Source organism: Prorops nasuta, unplaced genomic scaffold, assembly GCF_024137725.1.
Source record: "Prorops nasuta isolate Cenicafe-Biocafe unplaced genomic scaffold, Cenicafe_Pnas_1.2 PNAS00008, whole genome shotgun sequence".
Taxonomy (NCBI): Eukaryota; Metazoa; Arthropoda; class Insecta; order Hymenoptera; family Bethylidae; genus Prorops; species Prorops nasuta.
The window spans coordinates 101,179-121,354 of NW_027116805.1; the positions used below are offsets into that span (position 1 = coordinate 101,179).

Below are 20,176 nucleotides of genomic sequence, written 5' to 3' on the forward strand. Positions count from 1 at the left end.
TAGAAAATATAAGATACGTGAGCTTAGATGGAATTTGGGAAATTTGGGTAAAAGGCGCTAAACGGTCGGGAACCTTCGACGTACGTCTAACTCTACCGAGCTGGTTGGTGGCTGCCTCGCTGAGGTCGACTCTCTCCTATTTCGACGATCCATGGCATTCTTGGCATTTCGACCATGCGAATGTGCCTTCAGCCCCGGTCGCTAGCCTCCTCCAACCCCCGCTAGCCCCCGTCTGCACCCCAGGATACATCCTTCGTCTCATATGCAGCCTGCACCGCGTACACGTCTAACCGCCCTCATCGCATGCAATTAACTAATCGATGATACTCCATTATTCATGATATAAGATATCCTCTTCCCCTGCATGCACAACCACCTTCCACTTTCTCAACTTGTCCATTTCTTATTACAATTTCTATTATTCCATTCTCAATTGCTCCAAATTGATCATACGTTTTCAAGCGAAATGCATGACTTTTGGCCGAGATGAATATATTTGCCAAGTGCACATTGCGCACCATTGCAGGCTTCTTTACTGAATCGTCCAAATCGATAGGGCTGATTTTCAGAATGATATCGCCGCGCTCTCTACCACAGTAGGTAAATTCGGGGGATGTTGCAATAATAATTCTATTTTTCTTTCGTCTCACCATTCATTTTTCTCACTGCGCAAAAGAGGCTCCATTCAGCATTAAACATAGTATGGGTAATGACGTTACGCAATCATGTTACTGCTCTAGTAATTATCATACACGGACATCGGCGAAGCCGCTTTTACTCCCATCTAACGTGCACTCATTAATTAATGCGTCATTCCCTCGTTTAAATTACTATTAAAACGCATTAAACTAAGTAGCATTGGTAAACCGAGAAACATTGTTAAACGCGTGGGCTTGTGTTCCAAAAGCGTCGAGAGGCTAATGCCTTTTAAAGGTATTTATATCAAACTAATTCTATAGTCGAATAGAACCCTTTCAATTATCCGCATAGTTTCGTGCCAAATGCACCGTAGGTATAGCGCCGATATAAACGAAACATTTGTTCTTTCTTGTATGTACGTAAATATACTATACAGGTACGTCTGATGGATTTCAAGGCGAGATATAAATCGTACTAATTGGCGTACTTGTCCCTTTATTAAGAGAAACAAATATAATAATGGATGTATTATTGTGTTATAAGAGGATCGAGTACTGCTTGTATATCGACAAAGACGTATATTCCTTTCATTTCTTTTCATTTCGTTTTTTTTTTTCGCTGTTTCGACGCGTTTTTCTTTGTAAGTCGGATAGAAGTATCGGGCGCGAAAAAGGCTTCTGACATGAGAACACGAGTCTAATTTGTGGGGGGCCTTGGCACACAACGCGTTAATTACTTCCATTCGGTAGAGGTATATACGCGTTCCGCACAAATGGTACTGGAATAAGAGAATTAATCTACATAATGGAGAAAAATGTTAGTCAATGTAATAAACGCTAGTTACAGTTCAATCACACACACACTAGAATATGATTGTGCATGGAGAGTGAAAAATGTGAATGATAAATAATTAAGCCAGGGCTGTGTGCCATATAGCGTACTACAGAGTAGTTTTACTGGCCACAGAGGCCACACACATTTACTCGCGAAATTGCTAGATTAACGTAGCACACATGGAGATTTTAGATCCGCGCGCGCCGCGCGGCTGAAACTCAATTCTAATTTCATGGGCCGCTTCTATTGAACCCGCCGATAAGCCGTAGCGGATAAATCGCAATTTTTGCTAATACCCAAACCGATCCGATTGGAAAAAAAGATAACAAAATAGAATACTGAAATTTGGATAAAACTTTTGAAAGCGTTTCGTTATGGAAAGACAATTGTTGCTATAATATAGTATTTAAAGAATCAACTTTAACGTGGATAGAGCTTAATAAGTTTTATAAATCTCATGGGTAATCACGCAAGCGAATCTCGTTAATTTTACGCTTCCAATTAGCGAGTATTTTCATTGCAGGATAAGCATTGCATTTCGCATTAATTGGTTACACTTTATTAAATAATCATTAGTGTGTGTGTGTGTGTGTGTGGCAGAAAATTTGTCTTGGTTGGAGCTTGAAAGTTGAAAATTGTAGAAATATCACTCGCGTTCAGATGGAAGGAACAATAATCTCGCACGTTTTACGAAACGTTATATCTTGAAAAGGAATTGGTTCGCGCGGAATGAATTTTTGACATGCCGTTAAAGAGATTAAAGCCGACAGGGAAATACTTGTGCTCGTCCTTCCTAGTGTTTAAATAATTAGGAGGCTAAACCGAAGGCGTTAATGCGTATTTGTCAAGATAGTAGCGCGCGGCTGCTGGGGCTGCAGCCTGCAGGCGACTATACGGTAACTCGGAAATGTTGCGGCAAGCAGCAAGTCTCTCTCTCACCTGGCTGCCACGCCACGCCGTGCGTCACGCTCGCAGTCATATACGCGAGGGGGCCACAGCCTGTGCTGTACGAAGCTAAACCTTTAAAGCTACATGATTAATCCTTACTCTGCCGAGCTCGAAAGTCTCCGACGTCTTTTGCATTTAGCTTCAACTCACTCGCGTACCAAGCAGTTCTTACGGAAAATGTTAAGCTTGCTTTTCAAAATGATGAAGGCATCGCTTCATAATTTACACGCGAGCAAAATTAAACTTTGCACTCTGAAGAAAATCTCACAATAAAGATAAAAGCTAATACATATGCGCCTATCGAAGCATAACCAACTTTTTAGAAAAATCCATCTCTCTTAAATTGTTCTCAATATGCGCGCAAGACGATTACATCTATAAAAGGGATTACCTTAAAGTAAAGGACATTCTAATTTCAATAGCTCTCTGTCATAATGTGGGATATAATGGGTTCTCTCTATATATATGGCTCCTCGAGCCAACAAAGTTGGAGATCCCAAGTGGTTCCTCTCTAACACTGCTTCCAAGTTTATATTCTCGAAGGATGAATCGATAAATTACTCTGTGTCACGCTCGTTCAATCCGGTGATTTGAATATGGGCGATAATTCTAGTGGCCAGGGACATCTCGCAGCTCGCTCGGTGGGAGGGGAGTCGAGTGGTGTGTCACGTCTAAGGACTCGGTGCTATCAGCCCATTCTCTCTCTCTCTCTCTCTCTCTCTCTACGGGGTGGTCTCGTAAAGGTAGTAAGAAGGGGTGGATTACTCAATGGATGGGAAATATCATTTAACGTATAGGTATATATATATATGTGTGTCTGTGTGTGTGTGTGTGGTGCGCGCGTTGGTGGTATGTATCAGTGGCATGCAACTGCCGGCGCTAGCCCGTAAAGGCTCTGCTGCATCCACGGGCGAAAGAGCAGCAGGCAAATAGATTGCGTCGAGTAGTAGCTCGATCAGCTGGATCGAGTGAATGCTTCGAGGGGATTATCGAAGCAGCGCGCAAGTATCCCTGCGAGTACCATAAAATCGCATTTGAGCCAACCTGTATGTAGTGCTGCAAGTATGCTCGAACCGGTGTTGCTTCGAAAATCCTGATCCCTTTCCCTACCCCATGCAAAGACCCTAGCTAGCCTGCGCCGCTTTCTGGTACACACAAAGGTCCCTCTACCTCCGGCCCTTTTTCGTTGCCGCCACCGCCACCGCCACCGCCACCGCTTTATTTGCTCTTTCGATTCATTTCCAATGTCTACCCAATTTCCACGGAGTATTGGAGATCTCGTTTGAACAGCTCCAAGAGGACTCTGCTTTATTTGCCGGAGTAAAAGGCAAATGGAAATATCCAAGTCTCTCGCCAATAAGGGCCAGGGCCATTTCGAAAAGGTCCGCACATTCGTTGCCTGCGCTCTTGCCCAGCCAAATCTTCTTTGGTCCGTAGGGTCTCGCTCTCTCCCTATTTATGAGAGTACCACAGTACCACGAGGTCAGACAGAGCTCATCCCAACGAAAATCCAATTACTCGTTTGTACAAGCTGTCTCCTCTCTCTCTCTCTCTCTCTCTCTCTCTCTCTCATCAAGAATCGTTCCACCTCCGTAACGATATTACATACACAAGAATTACATATATATATATATATATATATATAACTACAGACGGAGAGAACTCTTCCGTTGAAAGTCATAGTTATTGTATTTTTCATCAGCGAATCACGGTAAACGAGCTGGTAAGCAGGAAGCTTGATTGGCAGCAATTCGGATAAGTAAACTTTTGAGAAAATTTAGCGAGAATTCTCACATTTTGCGACACTCCCTCAGGGGTAAGAGAACAGATATTACCTTCAGGGGAAACATGCACACCGATGCGCGCAGAATTTATTTCATTTCTAGAACAGTTCCTGTAATAAGAATTCGAGCAATTGCTCAAATCGCTTCGGGTAAGAGGTAATAATTCTCAAGCTATATCCACATAATTCTTGTGGAACAATTTTAATACTCGAGAGTGATCCGTGTACGAACTTTGAGCAATGAATAAAATTCAAGAGGAAAAAAACTTTAGAGGAGGAAATAAAGGTCGCGTTCGTACGATGGCATTTCAATAATAGAGAGAAAACAGTTATTTATGCGCCGCGTATCTCTGTCGCGTGAAGATTATTAGCACATTTTCAAAAGATAATGCAAGGATACGTCGGAATAATTATATGTTAAAACATCCATTCTTGGTGTCATACAGGCTAGCTCCATATCGTGTTACACTTTACTGTAGTATACAAACGTCCATATCATATATGCATTATATAATAATAAATAAGATGCTTTATTATATGGTTCACCTGCGTGCACTTTAGAAATTCTTTTTGCTTTGAACGAAAGATCTTTTAATGCCCATCAGCCCTGAGAATTTATGAGACTTTGATTTTTTTATCGCAAACAATCAGACTCGATAGGATTTATCGATACTGAAACTGATTTCTGCGATAGCTGATATATATCACTTTTACGACATTAAGCTTTTTAAGGAGCTATAGCTAGTTTTTGATACAAGTCGACTTACTCGGTGATTGAGATTGGCTGAGAAATTGATTCGTCATTCTGTACGTATCAGGTGGATCTCTATCCTTCAAGGGGACGTAGGGCTCTTGTATGGGTATACAAACATACATATATATATATATATATATATATATATATGTACGGAAGCGCGAGACCCGGCTCTCGGCGCGAGCGAGCGCCCTAGGCGATAAGTGTGCGTAAGTGTGTGTGCCCTATAGAGACGCAGGAATAAGCGCATGCAGGGTTGTGGTGCGCGATAGAGGATATATAGGGACACACACAGCTAGGGCAAGGTGGGGAGGCTGGCATTCGGTCGGTCGAATGGCCTGCGGCCCTAAGAGAGAAGCATATCGGCTATAGGGGCCGTATAGACATTGCGCAGTACGGTAGCCTTGGATCAATCACGGCGAGCCGAGCAATCGATCATTCTCGGACGGAGAGTTGCGGCTGCTATATCGAGATTTCGGTGCATATAAGTGTCAAATTTTGATGATTGATATCCTGCTCCCACAATAATTTGCGGCGCTCGCGCGCGGGAACCGAAAGACGGACGGCTATACACTCCGACGTACCTGCAGCATGGGAGCAATGCCGCTCCGCTGCGCGCTGGACGCACACAAGATTTCCTAAAAAGAGCTAGACCATCTCTCCCTATCCATTTTCGCGCCTCACAACCCAGCACTTATCAATTCGGTTACTTTTGCGCAATGGCTATTGGCTCGACCCTCCCTCCTCCTCGGCTCACCAGCCCTTTCACGCGCCAATCTTTTTATCCCCATAACCTGCAACCCGGCCGTAACGCGTCGGTTCAGCTCTCCTAATGTGACTTTTCATCATCTCCGCGGATGTATGGAGAAAAAATTGTCCGATACCCATCCATGCACCTATATATTACCGACTTTTCCATCTGGCCCAAACTTATATTTATTCCGCAATATAGAGATCCAGTGAATATTTTCCGCGGCGCGACGTAGCGACTTTATATTTTCACACGGCAGAGTTCGTTTTGCACTTTTCTAATCTACCTGTTTCACAGCTCTGCCAGATCGCTCCAAATTATTTCCCTATTAATTAATGAATTCCCCTTTAAAAATTACCGCCAGGACTATACTATACGGTTAAAGCGCATCGAAGAGAGTATTGGAGATTGATTCGATAAAAAACAAACGATCAACGCGTTTACCCATAATCAGGAAGATATGGATTAAACTGAGAGAGAGAGAGAGAGAGAGAGAGAGAGAGAGAGAGAGAGAGAGAGAGAGAGAGAGAGAGAGAGAGAGAGAGAGAACTATAGCAGCTAGAGCCAAAAGAATGTAGTATTGGCATATGGGGCGAGCAAATTTTTTCACTGCCAATTTTTAGCCGAGCTTATAATTTTGTTGGTCATCGCAGTGAAGACTTATTGCCACTATCCATTCCCTCGAACAAAAGTTGCGACGCGAACGAATGATAAAGGGATAAACATTGTCGTTTGAGTAGCTTCGAGTGGAACTCTCAGGCGAGAAAATCTTTGGTGCATGTGAGCGACGTGCTTACCGGCATAAATACCACTGGCGCGCACAGGGGGTACCACCGTTGAATTAATTTAATCCACGTGTCACAGCTTGACAGGGGATGCATACATCCTATCGCGTGATTATATGTCCCCGTGGACTCCATGACAAGTGTAACGACGTAACATTGTATCAGTGTCCCTTGTTCCCTCCTCTCTTCATGCATCCCCCACTCGAATTTCTCGATGACACGTGCAAACATTGCAACACATTGCCACTTTAATTTCCTACATTATTTTTTTAGTAGAAAGCATAAATCATCCCTGGTTCGATATTATTTTCCATTTGGAAAGCAAAAGCATATCTTTCTTTCCATGCATTTAAACCATCCGCAGCGAGGTCATCGCGTACACACACACACACACACACACAGTAACCTTCGAGTAATCTCTCATGCGTTCTCACAACTAAATGGATATATATTTCTCTGGATTATCGCTCTATATGTATTTTCGACTTGCATATAGTATTTATAATTGAAAGTGCAGTAGCGAAGCATAGGATTGGGCTATACTGCATGGCGTGGGTTAAACGCACACGCGATAGTGTAAGCTAGTGGAGGATCCAGAGGAGCAGGGGAGCTAATTTGATCGGACAATCCGCTTTTGCGGTGGGCAACAGGCATGCACAGGAGCACAGAAGAGCAGCAGAGTTTGGCAGAGGCCGACAAAATCCAGCCAGCGAGCCGCAAGTCGCAGCAGAGCGGCAGCGTAGGATGTCCTGTCCCGGGTGTACCCGCACCATAAAACATTTATTAGTTGCTAGAACCAGCAGTGCGTTCCACCAGAACGTTCTGCCACTCCAACTCGAATCACCCTGAAGAAAGTCCTTAATTGACAATAAACAGTTGGTGCCTTATTATCATTACACGTGCAGTATATTCTTATTAGCTTTTTCAAGACGAGACGAGCAATAGGAGATTTTTACCCTTCAACTATATGTCGCACGTCAAATCGTTTCAAAGTGATTATATATATTTAACCAAGCGTACACAATGCACATACCAAGTGTTATGTTTTTTCTACTGTCGTACGATTCATCTATCATTCTACTGGTCATATATGTATGTGTATATATATATATATCACACGTAGCATTTAGAATCGAGCGTAGAGAGCTGGATAATAAAGCTCAATGAGTTCCTAACGAATATGAAAATTTTAATTTTAAATTAGCAATAGGTAATTCTAAAACTATTAAATCGAGAATGGTAGAATTTTGAAATTGTGTTTGCTAGGGAGATACACGATTTAATGTTTGAACGTTATACCATTCAAAGCTCTCGTATGAGATGCAATTCCGGGAAGAGCGTTAAGATATTATTGCGTTTCTCGCGTAATATTTGCAAAACGTAAATAACCTATTATAAATGTAACGTTGATATTGTCTTTCATCTTTATAAAAATTATTTCTACCACAAATCAGTCGGCTTCTTGAACTTATCGAATCTTGTCAAATGAAATATTATTTAATTCCCCGATGTAATGGAACGCGAGATCGTATAATACACAGCCTGGCTGTATTATTCTCATTAAAAATATCCTTGTTACAGAGGGCTTTAAAAAAGTTGAATAAATAGAAATATTTAAGTAAGAATAACGCCCGCGGCGGCGATCAATTAAAGTCTCTTGCATGCAGTATAATGCATGGGCCTGTGTTTTTTCTTTGATTTTCTACGGTTGTACTACCAGCTAGATGCGGTCGCGACGCTCCTGGTCCCAGAGCTTTATCGGAAGTAGATACCTATACGTTAGCAAATCGAATGAGCAATTTATCGAGAAAAAAAAGCAAAAACAAAATCGCGAGCGCGCCGATCTACGTCGAAATTTTTGCGCATCGTCGAATGATCAAAACAAACGCAGTTAATCGTGAAATTCTGACAAAAAAAAGCCACTTGCTCCATCATTTTTTGTCATATCCGGGTCATGGATGATATGAGATTTTTATCGCGTTGTGGTGGTAGTCGCGAGAGCGTGCGAGCTAGCGAGAACCACTCGTGTTTTATTATTTATATATGAAATCTTTTCCTCTCCGAATATGAGATGGAAGTTCGGGCGAATAATGATCGACTCTCGGCCTCTATATATTCATATAGTTATATGTCTATATAATTGATGGATTCTTCTTAATTTCATTGAGAAAAATAAGAATTAATGGAAGAGGTGGCTGCAAGGCGGCAGTTGGATCGTCATAGAGCATATAGAGTACGTATATGTAGTATTTTCGGGGTTGTTGCTCTATGGTCGATATGGTTATATGGATATATAGGGCTACAAGAGAGAGAGAGAGAGAGAGAGAGAGAGAGAGAGAGAGTGACGATGATAGCACGTCGAATGAGTGAGTTTAGCTCGTGGGCATCTTTCCTCCCACACCTTACATCAGCACTTGGATGCATGACATAGTGTAGAGCGTTGCACAACTGGTCGAATCGTCTTCCAATCCGGTATATATATTCGCTGGCTCCTGCTCGCTTCCGACAGTTTAGCCGAGGAATTTTTGTAATCTTCGGTGAATCTCCATCTCCTCGTCGGCCCGTACACACACACACACACACTTGCATGCGGATCGAATCCGCTTTACCACAGGGCACGTAACCAACCTCCTTGGCATGATCCTTTCGGCGCAGAGAGCCCTTACTTACCAAACAATCTTCCGTTCAACGCCTTCAACGCCTTCAATCTCATACGCGAGATATTCAACTAATAATTTAATATATTCATTCCTGCAGTGAGAAACGTTACTCGACATATACACACACATATATGTATAGTATAGCGAGATAAAATATTACGCTGCCAGGAAATTCCACTCGGGCGAGTAATATGATTTCGAAACTGATGTATAGAAATATACTATAGAGATAAAAGTATCACTGATTAAAAGAGCCGTGCGGAGCGGGCCTGCCTGCGCATACCGAGTCTCGGTCCGTTACACAAATCTCATTTTCCCTAAAGAGATATTTACTAACGAAGCCTAGTCGGATGTTAGACGAGAACTTTCAATTGCCTTGGATTGAGGAAATTTGTTTAATTAAGGAAAATAGTTTGACCGCGCCTGCAAAGTTTCTCCTGTCTCGCTGCACAGGACTCTCTGCCGGTCTCCCGGCTCCCGCTGACTTTTCATTCGCTTGCTTCCTCATTTCTTTTTTACTCTCTCAATCTCTTTTTCTTTTTCCTTTTCTTTTTCAATTCTCTTTTTCCGTCGCACTCGCGCTTTTAGTTAGTTTTCTCCGCCAGTATTGCACAGCTCTGAGAACTTGACGGCTGGAAGCTGACAATAAGCGCGGGTTTTCAACGCAACCCTACATTGGCTTCATAGCTTTCATCTTCTTACAAGATTTCGATCCTGTAACTTTGCTTACAAAATTTCCGCGTTTATGTATACTCATTATTCAAATAACATGATATTTTTCAGAAACTAAACAAAGATATATATATATATATATACTATATGTCGTTGTTTGTTTGACCTTTTGCTCTGGCTATTGAATTTCGCTGAAGCCGCGAACACACGGAAAAGCATAATACTGCAAACAACCCTCTAACGCGAATGGTTCGGATTTGACGCTCCCTCCCTCTCTCTCGCTCGCTTTCCATGACTCCACCACTAACTGCCTCGCTGATTGTGATTTTTGAATATCCCTCCGGAGCTCTTGATCTCGCTCTGTGCAAGTCCTGCCTTTCTATGCAAATGGACAAAAATTGCCGCAGTGATTTCCGTTGAATTTCGGCATTTACGCTTGACGGAAAAGTAAGATTCGAATGAGGAAGGAAGGAAGGAAGGGAAGAAGCGGGGGAAATTGAGAAAGGGTGTATTTTCCGATGCTGCATGGGGATTTGCATAAAGCGCGCGCGCGCACGCGCCCTTTGGTTCGAAAGGACGAATATTCTAGTACCTAGCGTATACATACGTGGTGCATGGTGCGCATGCAGGCTAACGAAAGGTTTAGGGAAATTGGAAAATTCGGCAAAACGAGGACAGCAAAGATGCGACTATCCGAAAGTTTACGAGATGAGACGAGTTGGTATATACTCTCGCGTCCTTGGACTGTTGTCGAGCGTGAACGTTGACCCATTTCCGTCGCCGTCGCCGTTGACGTCGACGTCGATCGGCTTCTGCATCGCTCTCGTGTCACATATGTCAATGGAGGCCGATCGGCCTGCCGGCCTGCCCCACTTTGCCAAAATAAATCCTAAATAGCATCGCTTAAAGGGATATAAGAAGTAACTTTTATTTTCCCAAAGTATACATCTACTCAAAAGATATTATTCACACATAAACGTCATGTATTTATTCCACTGAGGCACTGAACAATTTTAGATTTTCCATACGTGTAATCCAGGTTTGCTTTTAATCAACTTAAGCTCTAATGGAAATCCTCGGATTGTATTTTCGTACCGCCCTTACGCGTCCTAGACTGATGCATTTATACTCTACTGCTATCAGATTCCATAAAAACTATTTACCGTCGAGACAAATTCGAAATGATAAGCCTATTTCCAATAGTTGTTGCGTGTATGAGCTGAGTTGGAAGCCTCGTGGAATAGAAGATTCAAGAAAATGTGGCAGCATGCAAGAATTGCTTCTCAGTGCTATATATGCCTCGCCTACCGTCCGTATGTACCGTATAAACGATATATGTACTTATATATAGGTATATTGAGATTGAAATAGACGCGCAAGACCCTTATTTAAGGCAGGGTGTAATTGATATGCTTATATTTTTAGAAAAACCGTTGCCGCTCGCATTCGTTATTATTACATGCACAAAATGCCATTGAATGAGCTGACGTGCAAGTTGCAAACGATTTCGAATTATGGCTTTGTTTAATTCTCCATTGAAATTCGGATGATTCGCGTCCAAACTTCAGGGCTTATTTTACTCCGAAATGGAGAAACTTGTGCAAATTGAGTCTTGATGGTTGGATGGACTGCCGCGCGCGAAGCATATTGTTAAAATTGCCTTAAATGCGGTAAGCGATGGATTAAGCGTTATTGGTATAACAATTTGGCAAAATGAGACAGCTCGTGAGTAGTCGTGAGACGAGGGGGGTGCGCGTACGCCCGGAGAGGTAGCGATCGACTGTGTGTGTGTGTCTGGAGCGAGGAAGAAGAGGCGCCGCGCGCGGTACACCGCGGGAAGAACGTCATGTGCTTTGCGCTTTGCACACTGTTTCCAACGCGGTGTTACGGTGGTGGTAGTACGGGTGTAATTAAGTGCGCCGCCGGGACTCTTGTGATGCTTGCGGCAGAGAGAGAGAGAGAGAGAGAGAGCGAGGGGAGAAAGCCAAAGCTGGCGTTGATGGAGAATGGGAGCAGGGTGAATGTAGGTATGAGGACTCGCTTTTTAATAACGACGCAATGGGCCACCCATGTGGAAAGGCGCCCTCTCCCTCCCTTGGTCCCCCGGAACGTAAATCCGGAGATGAGTCGACCGTTTCGTCCGAACGTGAATCTTTTTTGCATCCAAGCACAGACGCCACGAGCTACTCGCGAAACCAACCGATCCAATAATTGCCTTCGGTTATAGCAACCCTTGAAATTTTACCGAGCCAAATTGTCTTGCACTGGCCAAACTTCATCTTTCCTCCACTATACTCACGGTCCGCCCGCCTATCCGCTTTCAGAGAAAAAGAAAAAGACAAGTTAAACACTTTTTCCAACTCTCCACCGCCCCTACGTACGTTAGCCAAGTTTCCTATTAAATTCTGTGCTGCCGAACGAGCGTACGTAGCGCGGCGATATAAGCACGCAGTTTGCGCTCCACTTGAAAAAATTAGAACCTTTGGAAGTCGATTATGAAACATTGCGTATAGGACCAAACCCAATTTTTCTCTCAAAAAAGCAATATTATGAGTGGAATGAAAATTGTAAAAAAAAAATACATTTTCCTATACTGCATACAAAATCTATACTTTTTCATCGATTCAAAACTATCAATTAGGAACAATAATATATTTTAAAATGGATAAAATAGTTGATGTCATGTTTCTATCTATGCAACGCGTGTAGGATAAGATTTGCTTTTTGAAATATGGTTTTGCTAGGAATATTTGCTAAAACTGAAGGAAACCCGAGGTCTTTAGTTTTCTACTCGAGTTATGAGTGAAGTTATCGCTGAAGCATGGCTGCTCCACCCCGACCGACACACCTCGTGTTTTGCACCAGTAGCGGACGGAGCGCACCTTATAGCATGAGAGAGAGAGAGAGAGAGAGAGAGAGAATAAGCCTGTTATACGTATAATTTGTAGCTGGGAGGTTGGTAATCTGGGAAAAGGGGAACGGGGCGAAATGTAGGTATATTATCGTCAAAGCTTTGGTTAACTACCGTGGGGGGGAAAGCTGTGTGTCGAAAGTCTCGTAGTTTGTGTTGTATTGGATTGGGCTGTGGAAGGGATGAGGCTCGCGAAAACTGTTGATTCAGTTAAATGGGATTAAGCTTTACTGTGCAGTCTCCTTTCACGGTTGGCCTCGCGACGACCAAGTGCTCGACTTTTCTCTCTCTCCCTCTCTCCGATACTCATTGTTCGGAAAGGCGCGTGCGCGCGAATGAGCGAGCCATAGTGGCCTGGCCACGCTGATGGCCCATCTAACATTCCTGGCGATCGTCCAATCTCCGATAGAATTGCTATTTATATTGATTTCTAGGAAAACGAAGAGGTGACTTGGATAATTGACTAAACACGGCCGGGAGCGAAGCAACTTATTCTTCTCTGACTGCAATGTGACTAACGAAGAACGAGTGGTGGAGCAGCGAGCTCGCTCTTGCTCTTAATCACCGGAATAAACTTTTCCTTCGTTAGAAACAGCTCCGTGTTCCGATAAGACCATCGGGATTTATCTCGCCATCTTATTATTATTATCCTTTCTTGTCTCCGTAAAATCTCTCGACGCGCGGCTGGCTTTCACCCTCTGATTCTTCTTCTTCCTCTTCCTCTTCTTCTTTCCTACGCGAGCTATTCTGCCTCTGCCTATAGCTCTAGCTCTTATAAAAAGCTTTCGTTGAAGGATCATCGAAGGCGCAGCATCGCGTTAACGGCTTGAAAATAACGGCCATGACTCGGAGGCTCAAACTAATTATGAAGAGTATCCTTAGAGTATATAGACATATATACCTACCTATAGGTCTTTCCAAGTTAAACAGTGGAATAAATAGAAGAAGGTAAAAATAAAGGCAAGATTCAACAGGTTGTGTCTGCGGTCCCTTTACTGGATAGGAAAATTCAGCAGAGAATCTGAATTCATCGCATGTATTTGTCGCCCACTCACGCATATACGCTTTCTTGCGCGCACGTATAAAACTGACGAGGCGACGGACGGAGGTAGCAGCTATGCATATAGCTTTCCTTTGACTGCGGCCGTTAGCATTGCTATATATACATATATATACCTGCATGGGGAAACGATGCAGCTGCCAGGCAAGCGACTGATTGGCCCAACAACAGGCCCTCGACAAACTCGACCCTCGTTGAGATAGGTCCCAGTAAACTCGACGTGACAAGAATCCTCCTAGAAAATTCGCTTGCCTTGCACCACGGTGATTCTTATCGTGCACCCCGGTATTCCCTATAGTTGCATGTAGCTCGACTCACGGCCCGCACCTGCAATTTCTTCGCTCGCGTTGGACGGCAATTAAGAAGCAAAAATCAGAGTCAGCGCTTATTTCGCTCGATCAAATCCTTCTTTTAATTCTCACGTCTAAATTCTCGCTCTTCTATACCTATATGTATATACATATATCCCACATGGACCCTACGCGTCATTTAATCCAAACCAAATTAGTCCTCCAAAATCAATTAAATCCGATTAAATCCATTGGGGATAACAATGAAATTTTCCACATATCAAAATTGTTGCTTCTTGGACAAATGTTTATCCCGCGGACTATACCTCTCTTTCTTTAGGCTCTCCTGTACCTATACTCTCTTTAATGTATGGATGAAGGATTTATGTAGCAGCTGCAGATTGCTAGACTATATATAGATATTTGTATGTAGCGAGAATCGCCTCTTGTACATACGATGCTTGAATCAGTGCAATGGTGGAAAGCTCGAGTCACTCGATCTCCGAGATGACGATTTAACGTTGAACCGATCTTGAAGAAATTTAAACGCGAGAGCTCGCGAGGAGGAGCAAATAAGTGTACAGTTTGGGCTTTTGTTCGTCGATCCAGAGCACGACTTACGTCGAATAATTAGCCAACAGTTTGTGCGAGGCAACAGTTTAAAGTAATAGAGCAGACGAGAGATTTTCCTGGGGATTGCGGAGAATCGATTCCTTTTGCCAATGTTCCGCGAGAGATACGTTAGCTGTTTTCCATTCGATCCAGTATAGCATTTAATTTTTCAAGCTTATAACCGCGAATAATTGCGGGACGAGTGCTTGTCTTCCTCCTCCTTAACTGGCTTTTTCTGCCGCGCGCAGCCACTTTCGCTGAGAGCGAATCTTAAACATGGACTTTTTCTCTCGGCGCTCTGCCCTCCGACAACAAAACTGCGATAAATGGGTTGTACATGTATATAACTAGACTGCGCGCGGCTCCTTCTCTCTCATCTCCTCCCATCCTCTCTGTCTTCCTATTAACTTCCCTCCCCCCGTCATGCAGTTTCTCGCAAACCTCAATATTTGATCCAATAGCTACGTATAAATTTCACCAAGCGAGCCTCATTAATTTTTCGCCATTCAAACTCCCTCGAGCGATTAAATAAAAACGATTCTCCACTTGAGCATTTCTTATATAGGAATGTCTCTCACAATAGCGAACCACTCGAGTTTACTGATTTCTTCTTTCATTCTCTTATTTTGCCTTTAAAATTGCTCCACCATCCCACCCTAGCTTTTCCATACCTCGATGCAGCTCGATCCTTTGTAAATTTAAATAAAGCTAATTTCTCTGAGGTACTATACGTATACATATATACCTGGCAAGCAATCGCGCTCCATACCTACATGGATCATTGTGGAGAGAAATTTCAAACGATGCAATTTTTTGGTAAAATATGTGTAAAAAATTTGTAAATCAGAGGTAGGCACTATTAATGGACAGAACGAGATTGTAAAACGCGGCTGAACCACACAATCGCAAATACAAGTGGAAGCCAGGGTGCTGCGGTTATAAGACTTTGAGCGAGACAACTTGGGTTTGTCGAGTATATCCGTGGTTACAAGGAAGACGCTTTGGGGGCTTAGTCTCTGCGTCAACAGGCGGCCGTTATTGCCTGCCGGAACGAGCGGCATCTTGGTCGACACACCACCAATCCACATCCTATATACGAAAACCGTACGTACACAAGGCACGTACAAGCCGTCCAAATAGTTGCTGGAACGATCGTCGTCGAAGCGGCCCAAGGTGAAAGGATCGAGCCTAATGTCGCCGTCGTCGCCTAATTTCGTTTCCAAAAAAAAATCTTGCAGCTTCGACACGGTCTCCCCACACATGCACCGGTATAGCTACAGCTCTTACACACGCATTGCTATATATATAATTAATTGTAAAAGCCATCTCTCTCCGAGCGAGAAGCATCCTGCGCTTCCCCTGTACGTCGTATGATTGCTGCGTGATGCGATGCCGATACTTTTGTCCCTCTCGCATTGTTATTTCAATCTCTAATTCGTCCAAAGTAACAAGTTCTTTTAAGTATATAGCGTATTGGCAATTGTGCGCAGGCAGCTTGCGCGAGGATCTCTTGCTCCATTAATTTATTATTATACAAGTAAGGTACATATTCAACTTAATTCAGCAAACTGCAAGATTTTTTTTACATCTCGTTACAATAATTTCGTAGTGCGTTTGATATTCCACCGCGCCGTAACTTAAATTCATGTAAAATAAATGCTTCGAGTTGCAGAATTGGGTGTGATCGGATTGTGTTTGGGTTAAGGGGGGGGGGATGTTAATAAGAGTTGGTAAACTATAGTGTACCCTTTTCTCTCCTTTCCCTGAAACCTTTACAGATCATATTATACCCACGTAGAAAGGCACGACAGAGGTTTGCTGTGCGATCGGCGGCAAATGCAATTCACGTTGAAAGCTGTACTCTCGCGATATAGTGCAGCAGTCTCGAATGGTCACCAGTATATATATATATATATACCTATCTCGCCATGCGATATGCGCTAGAGAAATACGCAAACCAACTCTATTATCGAATATCACCTACATCGCATCAAGTTCTCCGACTGTTTCACTCGAGTAATTTCAATGGGCTTGCGCGCATGAAGCCATAAAATCTTTCCATTTAAATTGCTATAGGAATAAATCTACTATATAAGGGACTAATGGATCGATCACTCTCGCGAGTCTTATTCATTGAATAATAACCTCCTAATTGGTAACGCGCCATATTTTAGAATATATTTCGTCCCAACGTGTTCCACTGCAAAAGACATGTACAAACTTTCGTTTCATTCGCTTTTAAAAGTGCTAATGAATTTCTCAAACTTATCATGTTCCATAATTCAACCTAATGGATAGGATGTTTAAGTTGGAGCTATTTAACTTTGGCTTCAATTATTCAAGCTACTTTTTCAATCTATCCGAAGATCGGAGAGGAAAAAGAAGCAGGAGTAATTAAGGGAACGATTCAACTAGGAGTGACGGATAAAATGCTTAAATGGGCAGATATTATTAAAGTTGAAGTTGAAGCTCGAGCTCTTATCGAGCAGTCGCTGCGAGCTTGCTTTATCGAAAGGAGAAACGACTCGACGACGAAGGTATACTATAGCTATTACGTATATGTACACGCGCGTATATTATAGCGAAGGGGCAATGCACGGGGAATGGCTCGGACTTTTCGTCGGGGGTGGGTCTAACCTCGATGATGATCGGAATGGAGGAAAAAACATGAGAGTTTCCTTTAATGGTGGCCATTAAATATGAAGTATATATAGTGAGTGCGCGCTGTACGACGTTGGTTGATACCTCCTCGCACATATAGGAAAGGCGATCGCGAGCGCCAAGGGTGTTCCGTAGGTCCTCCCTGCCTGCCTGCTACTGCTGTCCTGGACGGTAACCATCGAGTTGTGCCCGAGGCAAAATCTTGACGTGTTCATGCATCAGTCCTCTCGTAAACTTTCTCCGCAGTCTTCCTACCACCTCCCTCCGTCTCTCCTTCTTCTTCTTCTTCCTCTTCTTCTTCCTCTCCTCCTCCTTTCGTCCTCCCTTCTCCATGCGGAGCAAAGCAGCCGTAGCCGCAGCTTCGCGAAGCCCCAATGGCTCGCTACTCCACTCCACCCCTTTTTCATTCTCATCTTTTTATTCACTGCCGTCTTCTTTTTTCCCGCTCGCTCTTCATCTCTATATCTCGAATCTCTCCAGCAACCCTCGTAGCACCAACCTTGCTGCTCTTCGTTCTCATTTTGACTTTATTCTTCTTCCACCTCCTTCACCTCCACTTCCACCCCCAACTCCTATCCCTGTTTCTTTCCTTTTTCACCCTCTCTTCCATTCTTCCCTTACCCAAGATTCTCATTGTCCTTTACAATGCAAAGTGTCCCACACGGGGCGTTCGACCAATGAAAAACATCGTGCCAAACTCGATTGACCACCAGACCTATATAACCTTTTTTATCCACTCTACTCCCCTAGCTGGAAATGGAACGATATTTCCCTTCTGGCTAATGCTACTTATTTCTCATTTCTATGCCTTTCATGCTTTAATCCGTTTTTACGTTTTTACTCTCCCCGCTTTTCTTACCCTCATTCACTTATCAAACAATCTTTTCGATTAGGCCGTCGAGAAAAAAAAGAAGAAGAAATCTCCTTACCCTCTTCGAAACTCTTCCCCTTTCAAGTATATACCACACGAATACCAGTATATACAGTCTCGCAAAGATCGATCGCAGAAATGATTATGATTTTTAAGCTGCGGATTTATTATTTTATCTCGCATTTCAAGGGTTTTCCTTGTGTCATTTGAAAGAGGGACGGGCGGGCGGGGGGGGGGGGGGGGTGGAGTGAGAGATATATATTGAATTGAATCGGAAAAAGGGTGAAAGTGTCGGCCGGGTGGTCCTCCGAGCTTTCTGGAAGCTTGACCACCCGTATAATGCGTAAATTTGCTTTCTTAAAAGGCTTTTTTTATCCAGTTGAATTTTCTACGAGAATTTGACACGTAGCAATCTTTGAAAGCTCAAAGCTCGAGGCCGCGCGCGCAATGAGGATTTATTAGCCAGCGATTGTAAAAGCGACAATTTATCTTACTCCGTGCCGGCAGCCTCTCTTCGACATGGCTCCTCCGACGACTCGAATTACAACCCGATGGGCTCACTCGGCCCGAGCCATACAGTTGCCATTTATCAAATCTGCCGCATGCCGCATGCCGCTTCCGTACATTGCACTATAAACACCGCCGATTTTGTAATAATCTCGTTAGGTACATGTAATCGACTCGATTTTCCTTCGATTCTTTTACTCGATCACCATGCAGCATCAGCTTTTATATGTTTATAATTCATCCTCTCTTCTCTTTCTCTATTATTGCAATTACTTTTATTTGTCATTATCGATCCAAAGTGTATGTACGCGGGGGCGGGGCAATCGCAGCCGTTTCTTGGACTCGCACTCTTAATAACTGCGTCCTTGTCAGAGAAGCAACTTATCGCTATTCCGAATTTCAGAGCTCCGCGATCGACATTTACGCATTTACTTCTCTCCTCGAGTGACTTCATAGCGACGAATCGTTTCTTTCAATTATGAGACAAGTTGTTGATGAATCATGGAATGGAGTCCTGCATTCAACAGGATTAGAGTTTCGACGAGTCTTTTCTAAAATATTTATACAATAACAAATTTTATGTAGCTATACATATAGATGTATGGTAGAACGCGCTGTATTGAAAGTATGTTTTCGATCGCGAAGCTATATGCATTGGCGATGCACAAGTACGATTATGAAAATAGATTTAGGGGGAGTGCGTTCGTCTGATATATATAGTAACGCTACTTACATCCTAAAGGGAAAGAAATCGGTCTTTGCAGGTGTAACGCCCGCAGCTGGCCGAAGCCTGATAAAATGTTGTGGCGCGCGAGGCCCTGTTCGATCCGTGACTCGAGGAGGTGAACCGTTCTCTCTCTCTCTCTCTCTCTAGTTTTTACATATATATATATATGCCCAAGGCACGGGACTCGATAAAAAATCTACTGATCCGGTGTTTCGGCAAAGACTCGGGAATCTCGAATCCCTATCGCATCGTTCCTGTAATTTAACTCTGGAAACGCGCGTGCCCCGGAACAGCCGATCCCTCCCTATATAGATACACCGTGATAAAATTGCATAGCGGGAATACCGATTACCCCTATGGGCCCTATATATGCTACAATTAAATCACGCAAAGATTGCGCCGTTATAAGTAAACTGGCCTTCTGAACAAAATCAAGCAAAAAGAGCGAGGACTCGAAATAAAAACACGTATATGCACGGGGTACAGAGAGAGAGAGTCGAGGGAAAAATATAAAATTCATATTCAGAAAGCAGAACACTCAGCCCCTCATTTAAATATGTCATTTAATGTACACTGTGTCCTAATAACATTTTTATTAATTATTTTTTCGAGCTGAGACAATTGGCAATTATTTGTTTAATTGGTACAGGGGCTGCTGCCTATACTCGTATATACATTATTTATTCCGTAATTGATTAATATCATTACTAT

At 43.1% G+C, this 20,176-nt stretch overlaps 1 protein-coding gene across 3 annotated transcripts in view; it reads left to right on the forward strand.

Moving 5' to 3' along the window:
- LOC136775486 (mannosyl-oligosaccharide 1,2-alpha-mannosidase IA-like) overlaps positions 1 to 20,176 on the forward strand; it is an 80,106-nt gene that overhangs the window by 14,887 nt on the left and 45,043 nt on the right. The gene's annotated exons all lie outside the window — the stretch shown is intronic.